The sequence below is a fragment of the Adiantum capillus-veneris genome, chromosome 25 (assembly GCF_014529385.1).
Source record: "Adiantum capillus-veneris isolate H3 chromosome 25, ASM1452938v2, whole genome shotgun sequence".
NCBI classification, from domain to species: domain Eukaryota; kingdom Viridiplantae; phylum Streptophyta; class Polypodiopsida; order Polypodiales; family Pteridaceae; genus Adiantum; species Adiantum capillus-veneris.
The window spans coordinates 7885708-7901867 of record NC_140955.1 but is presented as its reverse complement, the minus strand read 5'-3'; the positions used below and the strand labels follow the sequence as shown (position 1 = coordinate 7901867).

At 41.7% G+C, this 16160-nt stretch overlaps 1 pseudogene; it reads left to right on the top strand.

Annotated features, from left to right (window-relative positions):
* Positions 1-3612: 3612 nt before the first annotated feature.
* Positions 3613-6737, top strand: LOC147424386 (uncharacterized; annotated as a pseudogene).
* Positions 6738-16160: the final 9423 nt, after the last annotated feature.

Sequence of the window (16160 nt, the reverse complement as noted above, 5' to 3'; positions counted from 1 at the left end):
GTTCGTTAAGACAACCCTTCAAGCATCATCAAAGAGGCACCAAAACAATCTTTTCTAGAAGAAAAACAACATATGACCCTTCTTCATTAAAATATCCCAACTCCAAGAGTTCACTCCTCTTGGTGAGAGTTTATAGCTCCCGGTGTCTTTAGTTTCCCATACAACTAAATTGTCCTCCAATCTGGGCACAAACCCGCAATGACTAACTTGCAACCTGGGCACAAACCCGCAAGTGATATCTTGCATTCTAGGCACAAACCCGCAAGATGTGTGCACCCATATGCACTGCTTTAGCATTCCTCTGCTAAGCCTCCTCCTTGGATAACAGAGGGAGTTTTGACTATATTAGTATAGGATTTTGAATGAAGAAGGTTCAAAAGTTTTCCTACTAGGCAAACATTTCTTTCCTACGTCAGACAGTATATCTTCAAACAGTCCTTCCAACTTACAAAAAATTAACAAGTTCAATTGATGTGGTTTCGAATTGAGACTAATCAATGTTTAGGTAGTTTTCTCCTTCCTAAATACTCATGATGCATTGAACAAAAAAGAAGTTCCCTACCTGTTCATGAGCAATAACATCACTTCGTGGGATAAGGGGCACATCCTCATTCATCGGGGCCTTTCCTTTGCCTTTACCATCACTGGTTCCGGCTTCCTGATCGTATGATCCACCATAGCGAGTTCTCTTGGGTGTCATTCTCACTACTAGATACTTAACTTGATAAGTTGTAAACTAAAGTATAAGAATCCAATGGAATTAGGGTAAATGATTAAAGTGTTTTCATTTCAAAACATATAGGGTTATTCCACACATCTAACCAGAATCATATGCTTGTTTAATCTTGCCATAATCTTATGATAAACATGCACTATAACCCATACACTAATCACATGATTAATCACTTATATCTACTTGCAAGAACAATCCATCATTTTAGCGAACAAAATTCTTGAATATGGTTAGCTAATTCATGCAAGCATCTAGGTTACATTGATGAATAATTGTGCATGCAATCACCACAACTGATTATATAAGAATCTATGTTACATTGATGAATAATTGTGCATGCAATCACCACAATTGATTATGCAATCGAGCAGTGAGACCTTCATTACTTTGTAGTGTAGAGAAATTACCATAAAATAGGTATAATGATTGTTGATTTCCAGTTTAGGATAGGTAAATAAGAGTATAGCATTTGATAATAGAGTAGGAAGTGGAAAGGATTCCAATTGAATAATAATATGGTAGTAATATTGAATAATAATATGGCAGCAATTGGAAAGGATTCCAATTGAGAGAAGAGACTGATAATAACTTGATTAATAAAGAGATTTACATTACAAATGTGCTTTGGAGTTATTGATCTATCCAATCTTTGATGTAGAAACCACCAAGTTAATTGCCACAGCAGCAGAGCTCCCTTCTCCCAAGTGTGCTCAAGTGTCTCTAAAATTGAGTGTGAATGCCCTTTATATAGACTTCTGGGGTTGCTTGATGGCCAAGGCTTGCCCATACCTCCCTTGCTCGCCCCCTCTTGCCAAAAGAAGAAGTAGAGGTGTCACAAGTCTCTCACTAACCACTAGAGGTGTCCCCTTTTCCCAATTGAGTGATACACCTCATGTACTTACCCATGCTTAGAGTCAACATACCATAAGAGATGGTCTATGGCCATGGTCATTTATGGAAATACATACACATACACATGCACATACATGCCCATGAACATGCATACATATGCATACCTTAGACTTAGGATTTAATCTATTGACATTTAGGATGAGATTTAATTGTCTAAAGTGATCTTGGCTTATCAGAATTTAATTCTGAAACTTGCTATTAAAAGAAGAGCTTGCGGACTACAAACTAAGGTGTCAAATGAACACACCTGCTATATTTAGCAATTTTTGGGACAGGCATCTAATTTTATGGAAATTCAAGACAGGGTAGATTTTGACCAGACGGTCGTGTCTAGGTGGGTGTAAGCACCTCAAAACTTTCTATTTTTGGGCAAAAATGACCAAAAAAAAAGTAAAAATTTCGTTTTTGAAAATCTTACAACAATAGAATTATCATTAGCTCATCAGCGGTGGAAAAACTACCAAAATTAGTAACCTTTTGTATATGACTAGAATGGCATGATATGTATTCCTTTACATGGGAATCCCCTCTCCAAGGATGGCAAAGACCTTACATTCTCCCCAGCTTGAAGAATTGAGATGTCCTCATCTCAAAGGTAAGTTCAGATGATCTTTAAGGAGAGCTATTTCGTCTTCCCACATTGCATCTTCTTCAGGGAAATCTTTCCATTTGGCGAGGTGTTTGATGATGCTTCTGTTCCTAAGCTTCCTTTCTCAAGTTTCAAGGGTGCAAAATTACTCTCTCATTAGCTAGGTCTTCTACTGTTGGCTCTTCCATAATAATGCCATGAGTTTGAGCCATCTCTCCTCTTCCACGACCTCTTCCTATGTTCCTTCCTCCACGGCAAACACGTTGGCCTCTACCATTTGGCGCTACAAGAATTGCATTTGTAGTAGTTGCTACACTTCTTCTGGGACACATGTTCCTACAGTGTCCTATCTCATTACACTCATAAAAAAGAACATCAAGATGCTCAAGTTGAGTTGTTGTAGTTGCGGCTGTTTTACAAGGCGAGGTTGATAAGTTTGATTAGCAGGTCTGGGGCTCCAATTGTTGGGCCTGCCCCTTTGATTTCTAAACTCTTCTCTATTAGGGAATAATGTTTATAAAGGCATTTTAAGCCTTGAGTTCAAGGGCCCAAATGTGAATGGCCCTTGGACCCTTAGGTCACTTACTCATAATAAAGAGAAAGCCCCAAACTCAATATATGGGCTCTTCTCTCTCTCTCTCTCTCTCTCTCTCTCTCTCTCTCTCTCTCTCTCTCTCTCTCTCTCTCTCTCTCTCTCTCTCTCTCTCTCTCTCTCTCTCTCTCTCTCTCTCTCTCTCTCTCTGCACGCCTGCTCTTGCTTCACTCTCCTCCCTTCTTCTCCATCGCCAACATAAGAGGCACCAAGTAGGCTTCTTCTTCACCTCCCCCACACGTGGTATCAGAGCCTAGGGTTTCCTAGAAGATCCATCTTGCGAGCATATTCGATTTTGCTTACTCCACGCAGGGATTTTTGCCAACTTGCCTCAAACTTGTCGCGAAGGAGTCTCCTCATCGTGTAGAACAGACCCATGGTGACTATTTCCAGAAATCAGGGTTTTGAAAACTGGCAAACAACAGTCAAGTTTTGTTGAAATTGACCAAATTCGACATCAATTAGACACAAATTCAGCAGGGCAAGTCTCATAGGTCATTCTGACAGGCATTTCCACTAGTACTGGTCTGAAAATTCAGCAAAAGAGGTGTTTACAGGTCTGAATTTTTACCCTCAAACAGTGAATTTCAGCAAGCAATAGATGTATTACACCTTGTGGAAACCTTTGGTAAGGGTTTGGCAGTGAATATAAACCATTGTGGACTGATTTTGAGTGGAAATTGGTTGCTGTTTTTCTAGTATAGCATGCTGTTTTTGGCCTATTTGCGCACATTTGGACGTGTTTAAGTTGCCTAATCAAGGTTTTAGCATTTGCACTCACTTGGGATGGCTTCAAGCAATGAAAGTGGCAATCTTTTGCACATTCAAAAGCTTGAAGGGACCCATAACTGTGCGATATGGAAGAAGCAATGTTATAATGTGATGCTGCAAAAGAAACAAGCAAAACCAATTAAAGTGCAGGGACACGAGTTAGCTCGTTCCACGATTATGCTTTCAGTGTCTGACAGCTTATTGTTCAATGTTGAGAACAAAAAGTAAGCTTGGGACATGTGGAAGAGATTGGATAATTTCTATACACAACAGAGTGCAACTAGTAAGGTTAATTGGCTTAAGAAGCTTATGGATCTCCGTATGAAGGAGGGCACGCAAATGTTAGTGCACCTCAATGAGTTCAACTCAATTTTTAGCCAACTCTCAAGTCTGAAATTTGACATTGACGACGAGTTCAAAGCCACTTTTCTACTATGTACATTGCCCAAGAGTTGGGATATTTTTTGGACAGCTCTCAGCAGCTCGAGTCCACCAACACTTACATATATGGATGTAGAGAGTTCTCTCCTCATGGAAGAGATGAACAGGAAGAACACCACTCGGGATTCTTCTAATGCATTGCACTTGAGGGGCAGGTTCCAGCAGAGGGAGAAGTTTGACCATAAGGGCAAGGCACGCAGCAAATCTTGCAAGAAAGATGTTCAGTGCCACGATTGCGGTAAGAAAGGGAATTATAAACGCAAATGTTTCGAGTGGAAGAAAGAGAAAAACAAGGTTCTGAAACAGATGCAAAGGACAAGGGAAATGCAAAGAAGAGCAATGTTTTGATTAAGGAAATAAATGTTACAAGTAGCTGTGAGAGTGATAGCAGCAATGATGTACTCAATGCCTCTTCTTTTGATGCACAAATGTTACAAGTAGCTGTGAGAGTGAGAGTGATAGCAGCAATGATGTACTCAATGCCTCTTCTTTTGATGCACATGCCCTGGCTATGGGTTCTAGTGAGGACATGCATACTTGAATCCTTGATTCAGGTGCCTCTTTTCATGTGACACCTCACAGGGATTGGTTTTCTCAGTACACAAGTGAGGTGAAGGGCACTGTCTATTTGGGGGATAATTATGCATGTGATATAGCTAGAATTGGCAGTGTGCAATTCTCTTTTGCAAGAAGAGTTTGATTAGTTCAAGGCAGCTGGATGATGCAGCCTATCACACCACTTTTGGTGATAGCAAGTGGAAGATATGTAAAGGGTCACGGATTGTAGCCAAGGGCTGCAAAGTGGACACCTTATATCCTTTGTACGTATCCAGTGTGTGTGTGTGTGTGTGTGTGTGTGTGTGTGTGTGTGTGTGTGTGTGTGTGTGTGTGTGTGTGTGTGTGTGTGTGTGTGTGTGTGTGTGTGTGTGTGTGTGTGTGTGTGTGTGTGACCATGTTGTCACCATAACCGAGCAACCGAGTCTTTCTTTGTGGCATGGCCAGTTGGGACACGTGAGTAAAAGAGGAATGGAAACTCTATCTCGTTGTGGTTATTTGCCGTGTTTGAGGTATGCTGATTTTTCTCAAAGTGAGCACTGTATTTATGGTAAGCACACTCAAACACCGCACAAGAGATCTCTTTCTTTAAAGTCTAACAAGTTAGACTTAATCCATTTAGATGTATGTGAAATGTCCCAGTTGTCCTTAGGGGGAAGAAGTATTTTGTCTCGTTTATCGATGATGCTACATGTAAGGTGTGGGTGTATCAAATATGTGCTAAAAGTGATGTTTTGGATACTTTTAAGAATTTTCTTGCATTTGTTGAGAATCATACTAGCAAGAAGCTTAAATCTTTGCCCTTAGATAATGGTGGAGAGTATGTATCAAAAGCATTTATTGACTTTTGTGATGCTAAAGGCATTAAAAAATAGCTCACTGCTCCTTTTAATCCCTCCCAAAATGGAGTTGCAGGGAGGTTAAACTAGACTATCCAGGAGAAAGTTTGGAGTATGATGTTACATGCTGCATTACCTCATGGTTTTTGGACAAAAGCTGTGCAAACAGCTATTCACTTGATTAATCGCTCACCGAGTAAGACTTTCGATGAAAAGGTGCCTAAGGAGGTGTGGTCCGGCAAGCCACCCTCATATGCACATTTGCAAGTGTTTGGTTGCGAGGCCTATGTTCACATCCGGAGTGAACTGCGCACCAAACTTGAACCCAAGTCTAGTAAATGTATTTTCCTAGGATATGGAGAGGATGGTGAAATGGGGTATAGATTATGGGATCCCACATTGAGGAAAATCATACGCAGCAATGATGTCATCTTCAATGAAAATTGCATGCATAAACAGCCCATAAGAGTCGAGGAAGTGCGGTGGGTTGTTTTTTGTGAAGATGTGACTTATGGACAGCCAAGAAGGCCCAATGTTCAGTAGCAAATGCATCCTAAAATTGGTGTTGAAAAGTAGCCCCAAGAAGTTTCCATTGATGCACCACATGTTGGGGAACAGGTTGATGGCTATAGGCAACCCGTTGATGTGATGCAACCGGCTGAACGACCTGCTATTTTTTATGACTTACAGGCTGAAAATCCACCTGGTATGGATCATTGGGTGCATAGGTCTATTTGGGTGACAAGGCCTCCCAATAGATATGAACCTTCTTTGGACTATGTCATGCTTATTGATTGTGGTGAGCCATCTTGTTATAAAGATGCTATGCAACGTGATGACAGTAAGAAATGGTTCAAATCAATGGTTTCGAAAATGCAATCTTTGCAGAAGAACCATACATGGGATTTGGTTGATTTGCCTAAAGGGCATAAGGCTCTACCCTATAAATGGGTTTACAAGACAAAGGTCACATCTAATGCTTCTTCTAAGTACAAGGCACGTTTGGTTGCTAAAGGGTACAAGCAAAAGCATGGTGTTGACTCTGATGAGCTTTTCTCTCCTGTCTTGAAGCTTGCCACATTACACCTTGTTTTGCGTGTAGTTGCTTATCAAGATAGGGAATTAAAGCAACTGGATGTAAAAACAGTGTTTTTGCATGGTGATTTGCTTGAGTTAATCTATATGATGCAGCCAGAAGGTTTTGTGTCAAAAGGACAAGAGAAAAAAGTTTGTAGACTCTTCAAGAGCCTGTATGATTTGAAACATCTCCACGTGCATGGTATCACAAGTTTGATACATTCATGAGGTCTCAGGGGTACAAAAGATGTAATTCCGATCACTGTTTGTATACCAAAAAGGCCACTGATGGAAGTCTTTTGCTGTTGATTTTGTATGTTGATGACATGCTTATTACGGGTAGAATGTCACTGAGTTGAATGCATTACAGCAAAGCTTACGAAAACACTTTGACATGAAGGATCTTCGTAATGCTAATCATATTTTGGGCATGCGTATCTCTCGAGATAGACACAACAGGCGCCTGTATCTATCTCAACGAGATTACATTGATAAGGTGTTGCATCATTTTCATATGGAAGGGGGAAAGGCAATTGGCACTCCGTTGCCTCCATATGTAAAACTTACTGCACAGGATTGCCCCAAGACAGATGATATGCGGGCTGAAATGGCCAAGATTCCTTATGCATCAGCCGTTGGCAGTTTAATGTACGTTATGGTTGCCACACGTCTCGACATTGCATTTGCGGTGGGAGTGGTGAGTAGGTACATGAGTAACCCTGGCAAAAAGCATTGGGAAGCAGTGAAATGTATCTTGAGATACTTGAAAGGCACTAAAGACTTATGCATTTGTTTTGGGAAGAGTGAGACATTTGTGCATGGCTTTAGAGATGCACACTTTGCTGGACATCCAGATTGCAGAAAGTCTACCTCGGGATATGTGTTTACTTTCACAGGAGGTGCAGTTTCTTGGATTTCTAGACTGCAAAAATGTGTTGCTTTGTCTACCATTGAGGCTGAATATGTGGCTGCCACTGAGGCAAGCAAAGAAGCTTTATGGCTCATGTGTTTGGTAGAAGAGCTTGGCATCAAGTCACGGGTTCCTATGCTACATTGTGATAGTCAGAGTTCTATTATGCTTGCAAGGAATCCTGTTTTTCATGCCAAGAAAAAGCACACAAAGGTGAAGTATCACTTTATCAAGAGTGTGCTTGAAGACAAAGTGTTAGCGGGTCGCCGTGACGAACTTCTGCAGCATAGCTCTTTTGTACTAACATAATGTCCATATGCAAGGAAGCGACTTAGAGTGGGGCACAGAGACTTAATGAGAGTTTCAATCTCACCAAAGTGAACTCGAGGGCTACTCGTTCTACGACAAAAGCAAATCAACCACTTCCTAGTCAGACAATCAGTTAATGTCATCATTCCTTTTCGGTATCCAAACGAATCCGGAATGCCAGGAAACTTACGGAGGGGTATCACAACACTTATGGGCTCAATCCTACCAAGTTCTGTCACCATTTGGGAAGGTACATAAATCACAATCCATCACAAAAAATGTGCAGAAAACTGAAACAGAAGTACTTGGAAAGATTTTCCTTAAGCATAGAAACACTTTTCCATGGTCAAAACATCAAAAAACAACCATTTTAACCCCCAAATCAATGCATTTAGCTCACAAACAATACGTCGCGAACCACATCAGAATTGGAAAGGATTACACTTAGATTGTAGAGCAAGAGACAAGGAATGCAATGTGCTATTCGGAATAGAATTCTGATTACCAACTCAGGAGCAAAGAAGATTACAAGTTGTAGTCACAAGAAGCCTCCATAGTGCATGTTTTTTACTTCCTCCAGCTAATGATACTTCTCTTTTCAAAACTAAAGGTTTTGAATTTAAAAGTTAGGGGGCTTTCCCATGGCCATCCGGCCTCTTACAAAGGTGTAGACTCAAAGAAATAAAGAGGGTATTGTCTAATCACATCATGATTACAACTCATCTTAAGCTGAATTACATGGTATTTTTTCAAAAAAATAGAGTGTCCACAGGGTTTGGTGTGCATACGCCTGTATGTGCCTGTATCCACCAAACATTCCCCCCTTCCTATTGATTGCACGCCCTCGTGCAAGCTGTCTCTTGGTGAGTTTACTTTACTGTCTTCTTTTGAGCGTTGCAGTGAGATTTTTGAATTTCTGAGGTCTTGCTTCAATCTTGACTTTGGTTTCCAGCTCTCTGAAGGGATTATTGCTGATGGTACTTGGGTAGGCGATGTGGCGGGCTGGCAGATCTTTCATCATTGGATTGAAGAGTCCACTTCAAAGAAACCTGTCATGAAAGCTTCCTCGAAGGTCTGCAGGTAATGAGAGGGCAGAAACATGACTCTTGCATATAATCCCATGATAACATTTTTGCTAGGGATTTTTGTTTCCATATTCCAGCAAATACCTCATGTACACTCGACAAAAACTTGCCAGGGATGCTCCGCTACTTCAATGTCTCTAAAAGCTATAATGCATGTGATGAGCATTTTGGCAATCTTTACAAGCATTTGACAAGCGAGATCTGGGATCTCCTTCATCATATTTGATTACTCCTTTTAGAGTTTGCACCATGTATTGCTTGGATGGGGGGTTGTTATTAAGCGGTTTTGTGATTACCGGGTAGTTCAGTACTGCCGGTCTTTTGCTTTGCCAACAATAGAAACTGTCCCAGGATCGCCGTCTATTGATGGGACAGTAAGTGGGGTCGATCCTGAGATGCTGGGGGGGCGTTCCTGTAATATGTTTCATCAGTTGGTCGCTGATCGAACCATTTTTTTCCGCCAGAGTGGTTGATTGTCGAGGATGGCTTGAATCTGAAGGGCCGTAATCAGAACCTCTCTGTAGTCTCCTCTACTATTTGGTTCAAGTTTGGGGAGCATCTTTTGCTGCCATAATCGAACTTCTTGCCGCATCAATGGTAGTGCGATCATCTCGTGCCCATGATTTTTTGCTACCTCATCTGGATTGATCATGAGGAGGGCAGCCGATTCCAGCATTTTCAGTTCATATTGCATATACGCCTTGTGTGAAGGGTCCTTTACTTCTGAGATCCAGCATTGAATTTCATCTTTTGCCGACTCCAAGGTGGATGTCGTGGCTGGATCTGCAGATTTGTGCGTGCCTTTTTCAATGCTCCTAGTGGGCATCTCTGTTTGATGAGTTTCAAACGCCGATTGTTCGAATCCTTCTCCCTGGTCAAATTCCCCTGGGTCCTGCTGATACTTTGTTTGATTGGCTTTCAGAGCTGCTAATTTCTCTCTTGCCTCAATCAGTTGCCTCTTTAAGTCGTCGATTTCCTCATCCTTGGCCTGTTGTAGGGCCCTATGACCTGCCGTCATGATTTGTCTGTCATATTTCTCTTGTTTCACGGCCTCTTTCAACTCTTTGATTTCCTAGCTCAAGGAAGTAGATCCTGCAGTCGTCATTGAAGAGGAGGGTGTCTCCTGTATGGCCAAGAGCTGAGTTAGAGACCTGCTAACCACTACATACGAGCCTTGTAGCTTCTCATTTTGTTCCTTTTCTCTGGTTAGCTCCTCCTCAAGGCGTTGTTGTTCGATCTGCAATGCGAAGTTCGCCTCGTTGAATTGTTGCACTTCTTCGTAATAGTACGTTGCATTCTCTCATTCTCTTTGCAACTCCAATTGTGCCTGGACTTGTGCATTCTTTAGTGCTTCGATTTGTTGCTTTAACTGCAACGATTCTGTTGCTACTCTAGATGCTTCTTTTTTGTTGTCTTCTAACTATAGCTCCCTTAGGTTGTAAAGAGCCCTTTGACATTGGAACTGTAGTTTGATCTGTTCTAAGTGATCGTCAATGTCAAATGACTTAACTATCTCCGCTCCTTCTTTCATGGCCGCTTGTGTGCGTGGCGATCTTGACCTATGCTGGTCTTTTCGACTCTGATCCGATTGCTCAGACACCTCAGCTTGCTTTTCTTTTTGTTTCAAATATTTTAAGGCATCAGAGGTTGTGGCAGGCTTTTTTTGTGACTCTATTTTTTGATCCCTTTGTTGTTCCGTCTGCTTTCCTTCGACCCCTTGCTCCGACCGTCCAGTACTTTCTCCTTTCTCTTTTTCTAACGTCTCTAAAAGTGTCTCAGCATCCTTGGGAGAACCAAGGTCTTGACCTTGTTGGTCTTGTGTGTCGTGTTGTTCCTCTCCTTGCGAGTGACTTTCCTCTTTTTTACTCTTACTAGATTCGTCAGATGATTCTAGATCATCGACACGTGGCTTCTTTGATTCCTCTTGCTATCTCTGCTCCTTCTTTCGCTTGAGCTCATTGTGAATGCGTTGCTGCATGGTGCTGGCAATTTCCCATTTTTCTTCAGCTTCCTTCCTCTTTTGTTGCTTGATCCTTTCCAAAGCCTCTGTTTGCCTGCGTATCAGCGGAATATTCTTGGCTTCATAGTCTTCTTTCTCATCATCCGCTTCTGCTTCTTGGGTTTGATGCTGATCTTTCTTTTGTTGGCGGAGCTTTTTCCTCAATGCCTGAGCCTCTTCCATTGTCCTCCTGGCATGAGTAATGGGGATAGCTTCTGCCAAATGTGCAGTCTTTTTCTTCAACCGGGTATTTCCCAATCTGTATGGGCTATACTGCTCCTCCTCCAAAGATTGATACTCAGAAGGAGTATCTCTTGGGTGGGACCCCTCTTCCTGGCTACTCCGAGCATTTGACTCGGTTTTCTCGTTGTCAGAATCCCTTAGAGGTGCACTTTGCCTTGTCTGTTTGACTACTGGGTTCGGCCTTGTAGAAGGTCCTGTCACACTGGTCTTACAGCTCTTTTGGATCTGTGGTTTAGATCTATCTGCGCTTCGGCAGGTGGTATATCGTCGATCATTCCCAGTGCTTGATAGGCTATACGTGTGAGCATTGGTCCACCGTTCATGTAAGCTTTAATTCTTTGATTGCCCTTCAGGATTGCTTCCACAATCGTGTCAAGAAGATAGTTGCCAAAGTCGCAACTGACCACCCTGCCTTCAGCCAAGCCCATCGCCATTACCACTGGCATATGCAACAAAGGTTCGGTATATCTAGGCGGCTTCTGCACCTTGAAATGTTGTGATATAAGGCGCAATGGCAGTTCCGTTTTTTAGTAGATCAGGTCTTGATACGTCAGTTTGTGGCCTCGTTGCTTCAAAAAGGCTTTATCATTGTCTATTGCTTTCGTTTTCTGTAATAGATTGTGTGTCCCCTGTGGCGGCAAGTGGAGGGCTTCATTGATAATTCCCGCTGTAATTTTTACCTTAACGACTTCCCCATCCTTGTCTCTCAGAGTTGCTTCCCATTGTATTGAATTGAACTTATGAGCTCGTGAGCTCGTCTGAAGTCTGTTCCCCAAGGAGGCAGTCGTAAGAAGTTGTCGAGTTGTAGGCACCTGACCCCTGCTTGCACTTCTGGTTTCTGGTGCAAAGTCCACATTTCCTGTGGAAAGATGGTGGTCTTTACAATTTCTCCGTCTGCTGCTTGAAACCTTCCGATGAAGATGTTTGCCGGAATTGCTTCAAGTACCTGTTCGGTGAGGTGAGCTTTCTCATTTGATGAGATATCGGTTATCTCATAGGGTGCCACATTCCACTCCCTCTGCGCTTTCCTTCGAGGCATCCTCCAGTTTTAGCAAGTGAAATTAGGTTTTAGCCATTGATCAAAATTGTTGAAAAGTGTAACTTGACCATAAAATGAAAAAGTGAGCATAACTTTGTCAAAACTACTCCAAATTTGATCAAATTTCACCAGTGCACCTAGGATTACTATATGCACAAGACTGTAATTGTAACAGATGGATTTTGGCAAAAAGGAACATAGATCGTGATCCATGTTGGGAAGAATTTGAAAATTCTAACTTTGGGAACATAGATCGTGATCCATGTTGGGAAGAATTTGAAAATTCTAACTTTGGGAAGTTGCTCCTGGGCATAAGGCGATGCTACTGAGCAATTTTCTCTGGATTTAGGGCTGAAGGTACATGGATCGCGATCCATGTTGGGCAATATTTTGGAAATCTAATGATACCATCTGGTAGGGTTCATCTTGATTATGACTTGGTCCAAAAAAATTGGGATTTGGATCAATGGTTTGACAATTGGGCTGAATTTTGGAAATCATGTACAGATTTAGTGATTTTGGCTTTTGAAGGGGATTTTGGGATTCAAATGGCTTGAAACTCCATGGCTTGGCTTTTTTTATCATACTGAACCAGATGGCATGGGTTTTACTTATTTTCGGCAAAAAGGTACATGGATCGCGATCCATGTTGGGAAGAATTTTGATACATTTCTTGTGCACGTTTGTTCCTATAGGTTTTACTAGTACACTCGTGAAATTTTTTCAACTTTGGACATGTTTTTCCATAGTTTGCCCCATTTTTTAGTTTATGGCCATATTTTTTCTGTTTTGACCAAATTTGTTTATGGCAACCACTTTTGGAGTCATGTTTTGCCTGAGATCTCTCCTTGCTTTGATTTCTAATGATTTAGGTATGTAGTTCATAGCTTTGCTTGGTTCCTTGGCAATTTCCCCCAGACATTGAATTCCTTTGAGAAGATAAACTGAATCCTGCAAGTTTCACCAGTTCGCAATTAAACTTTTGCTTAGTTTTGATCCCATCACCATTTTTAGGCTACATTTGCTTGTTGATAGGCTTCGAGGAGAGTGTGAAGTTTCCCAAATAACTTTAGCAGTAATTTGACCAAAAGTCCATTAACAAACTGAAAGTAGCAATCCAGGTGGGTTTGATGATCTTTACAGCACTTTTTGTGATCATTTTGCAACACCAGTACTATTTGTACATGGTTCAGCTAATGAGCCACTTTTATCCTGATTTTTGCAAAAACATGGATCATGATCCATGTTGGGATGCATTTTGAAAAACCAGTCATAGGAGTTTGTTCCTGACCCTCTATTGTTGCTCCCGTAGAAGTTTCCATGATTTTAGGGTTTGGGGAACATGGATCGTGATCCATGTTCCATCACTTTTTTCTATTGTTTTAAGCTTGGCTGATTCTGTCAGTTAGTTGGGGTCTACTGATGAACTTTTTCTTGTTTTTGATGGGTTTTGGACTTCCTCATTGGCCCTGTTAGTTTGCCAATTTTGTGACCATATACTGCTTCGATTTGTTGTTCTGGTACTGTTGATGCAGTATGGGTCACACACACATGCTCTTGCAAGGTTAATGATCATACCTGTCAAATCTGGTGTAGTAAGATCCACCGAGGTGGTCGCAGTGGGCAGAAGAAACTCCGGAAACTCTATGCTCCTGTGGCTCTCTCTCTCTCTCTCTCTCTCTCTCTCTCTCTCTCTCTCTCTCTCTCTCTCTCTCTCTCTCTCTCTCTCTCTCTCTCTCTCTCTCTCTGAATGCAAATGAGCTTCTGTTGCCCCTTTTGACTATATGATCCCAGTCTACCCGGAATGTCCCATTTATACTTACTCATATCTTGTTGTTCATATCACCTGCGGTTCGAACCGTTCGTCATTCTGACACTTGGTTTACAACTGGCGTTTGATCTGCAGTTTTGATCCTTCAAAAGTTGGCTCAAAATTCATCTTGTGTTGAATTTTCCCATATTTGCCATGTTTGAAGTCCTCGCTTTGAAGTTTTGGCGTTTGCTTTCAAAAGTCGATTCTGACTTTCCTAGCTCGACTTATCAACTTTTTTTTTATTAGCTATCGTTTTTTGCTTTTTTATAAAAGAAAATTATTTACAATGATTATTAGTCGACCAAAAATTAGCCAAAATTAGTGTCGCCTCCCTTATATACATACTCTTATTATGGTATTAGATGGTGACGGTATGGCTAGGATTATGCCAACTAAGAGTCTGTCAAGCTCTGAAAAACTTGTGTTTTTTAAAGAAAAGGAAAGGAAACGAAACGAAAAGAAAAGAAGTAAGATGATAATAATGGTATATACAAATGATAATCCAGCCGCATTTTCCCCCTTCCTAGAGTGAGTCGTCCGTGACGAACATGTGTCAGAGTGCTTGGGAATAAAGTGTGTGTCTATGCATAGCCGTATAGTGTGGCTCTATGATGCTGATGGAGGATATGCATGGGAAAACAAAATGTTGTGCAAGAGATAGATGCTGAACAATATGCTCAGTGGCTATTGGTGGCGAGGCTCCTTGAAAGCTGCGTGGTTCGAACAATAGTAATTGGAGAAGACGCGCTATGTGTTTGACTGTGACCTACAAAAGTTTTGATGCTGCCGGTGGGATTGCTTTTTGGCATTTTTTGGGTTGCCATCGAAATTGCTTAGGTATGGATCCGCTAGAAGAGGCATCGTGAAGGCGAGGTTTTTTTGGTTGCCATACCCATTTGAATGTGTTTGGATGTCGAAGATAGTGGTGCATTGGGTTAGGCCGTTCGACAACAGCGGTGGGCAATTTGTGGTTTCATTTTTGTGTAGGCAGTGTAGGTTTACGTGTATTGGTTTGTCGTCTAGGTATCCACAATTGCCTAGGCTTGGTTTCCATGATTTGATCTCTTAACCCATATTTTCGTGACCATGGTGGTGGATGATCGCTGAGCTGCTGCATGTGGCGATGGTAGAGGTTTCCATACATGGTCCGTTTGTACGAATGGCGTGCCTAAAGATTGGCCCTCGTGTTCAATGAGTAAAGTGTTGTCCTGCCAGTTTGGTGTGGCTTGATAAGTGCGCATCCACGGCACTCCCAGAATAACTGCTTCGTTAAGATGGTGATCTTTGACCACATGAAATTCATGTGGATAAATTGTCCCATCAATGGTGATTGGTAAATTTATGTGGCCTAGACTGTCCATAGTACCTCTGTTTGCGACTTTGAACCCCATAGTGTGGGCATTAGAGGGCCATGTGTGATTTTTCTGAAAGTTGAGTAGTTAACCACATTAGCTCTAGCCCTTGTGTCCACTAACGCTCTTTCGATGGTGCCGTCAATAAGTTGTAACTGAATGCATAGATCCATTCCTCCTAACCATGTAGCCGTTTGTATGGATGCTATCGGAGCATTCTTAATAGCCACGTCCTGTTGTTCTTTTCTCTAGAAGTTTGCTTGTTCCCTGCGTTTTAATATTCTGAGTTTTGCTTCCTACTGTGCTTGTTCCCGAATGTCCTGTGCTTGACGTCTGCGTTGAGCTGCTGCATGGAGTGTTGTGAGTTCTTCTGGTGTCAGTGGAAGAAGATATTTTTTTAACCTACAACCACTCGTCCAATTAGGCATCTCCTCTCCTGCGAATGTTGCAAGTTTGATGGTGCCACTTTGCGATGTATCATGGATTACAAAAGGCCCCATTCCTCGCTTTTTGAGTTTTTTGGAGTGCTATTTTAGGGTTTACATGAGAACATAATCCCTTTTTTGGAACTCCTTACCAATCACGTGTTGATCATGGAAAGCTTTCATTTGTTTTTTCTGAGCATATATCCCAGCTATCGCTTTAAGTCTAGTTTCATCTAATTGTTCTAGGGTGTCTAGTCTCTCCGATAGCTCATGGCCTGTCCATCCTAATTGTGTTGCCACTCTCAGGGATTTGATTAGGATTTCTAATGGTAGTATCGCATTAATCCCGAATACCAAGTTAAAGGGAGTCGTTCCAATGGAATTTTTAAAAGCTACGCGGTAAGCCCATAAGGTTGTGTGTAGCTTTTAATCCCAATCATTCCTTGAGTCACTGACTATCTTGGTGAGCATTGTGC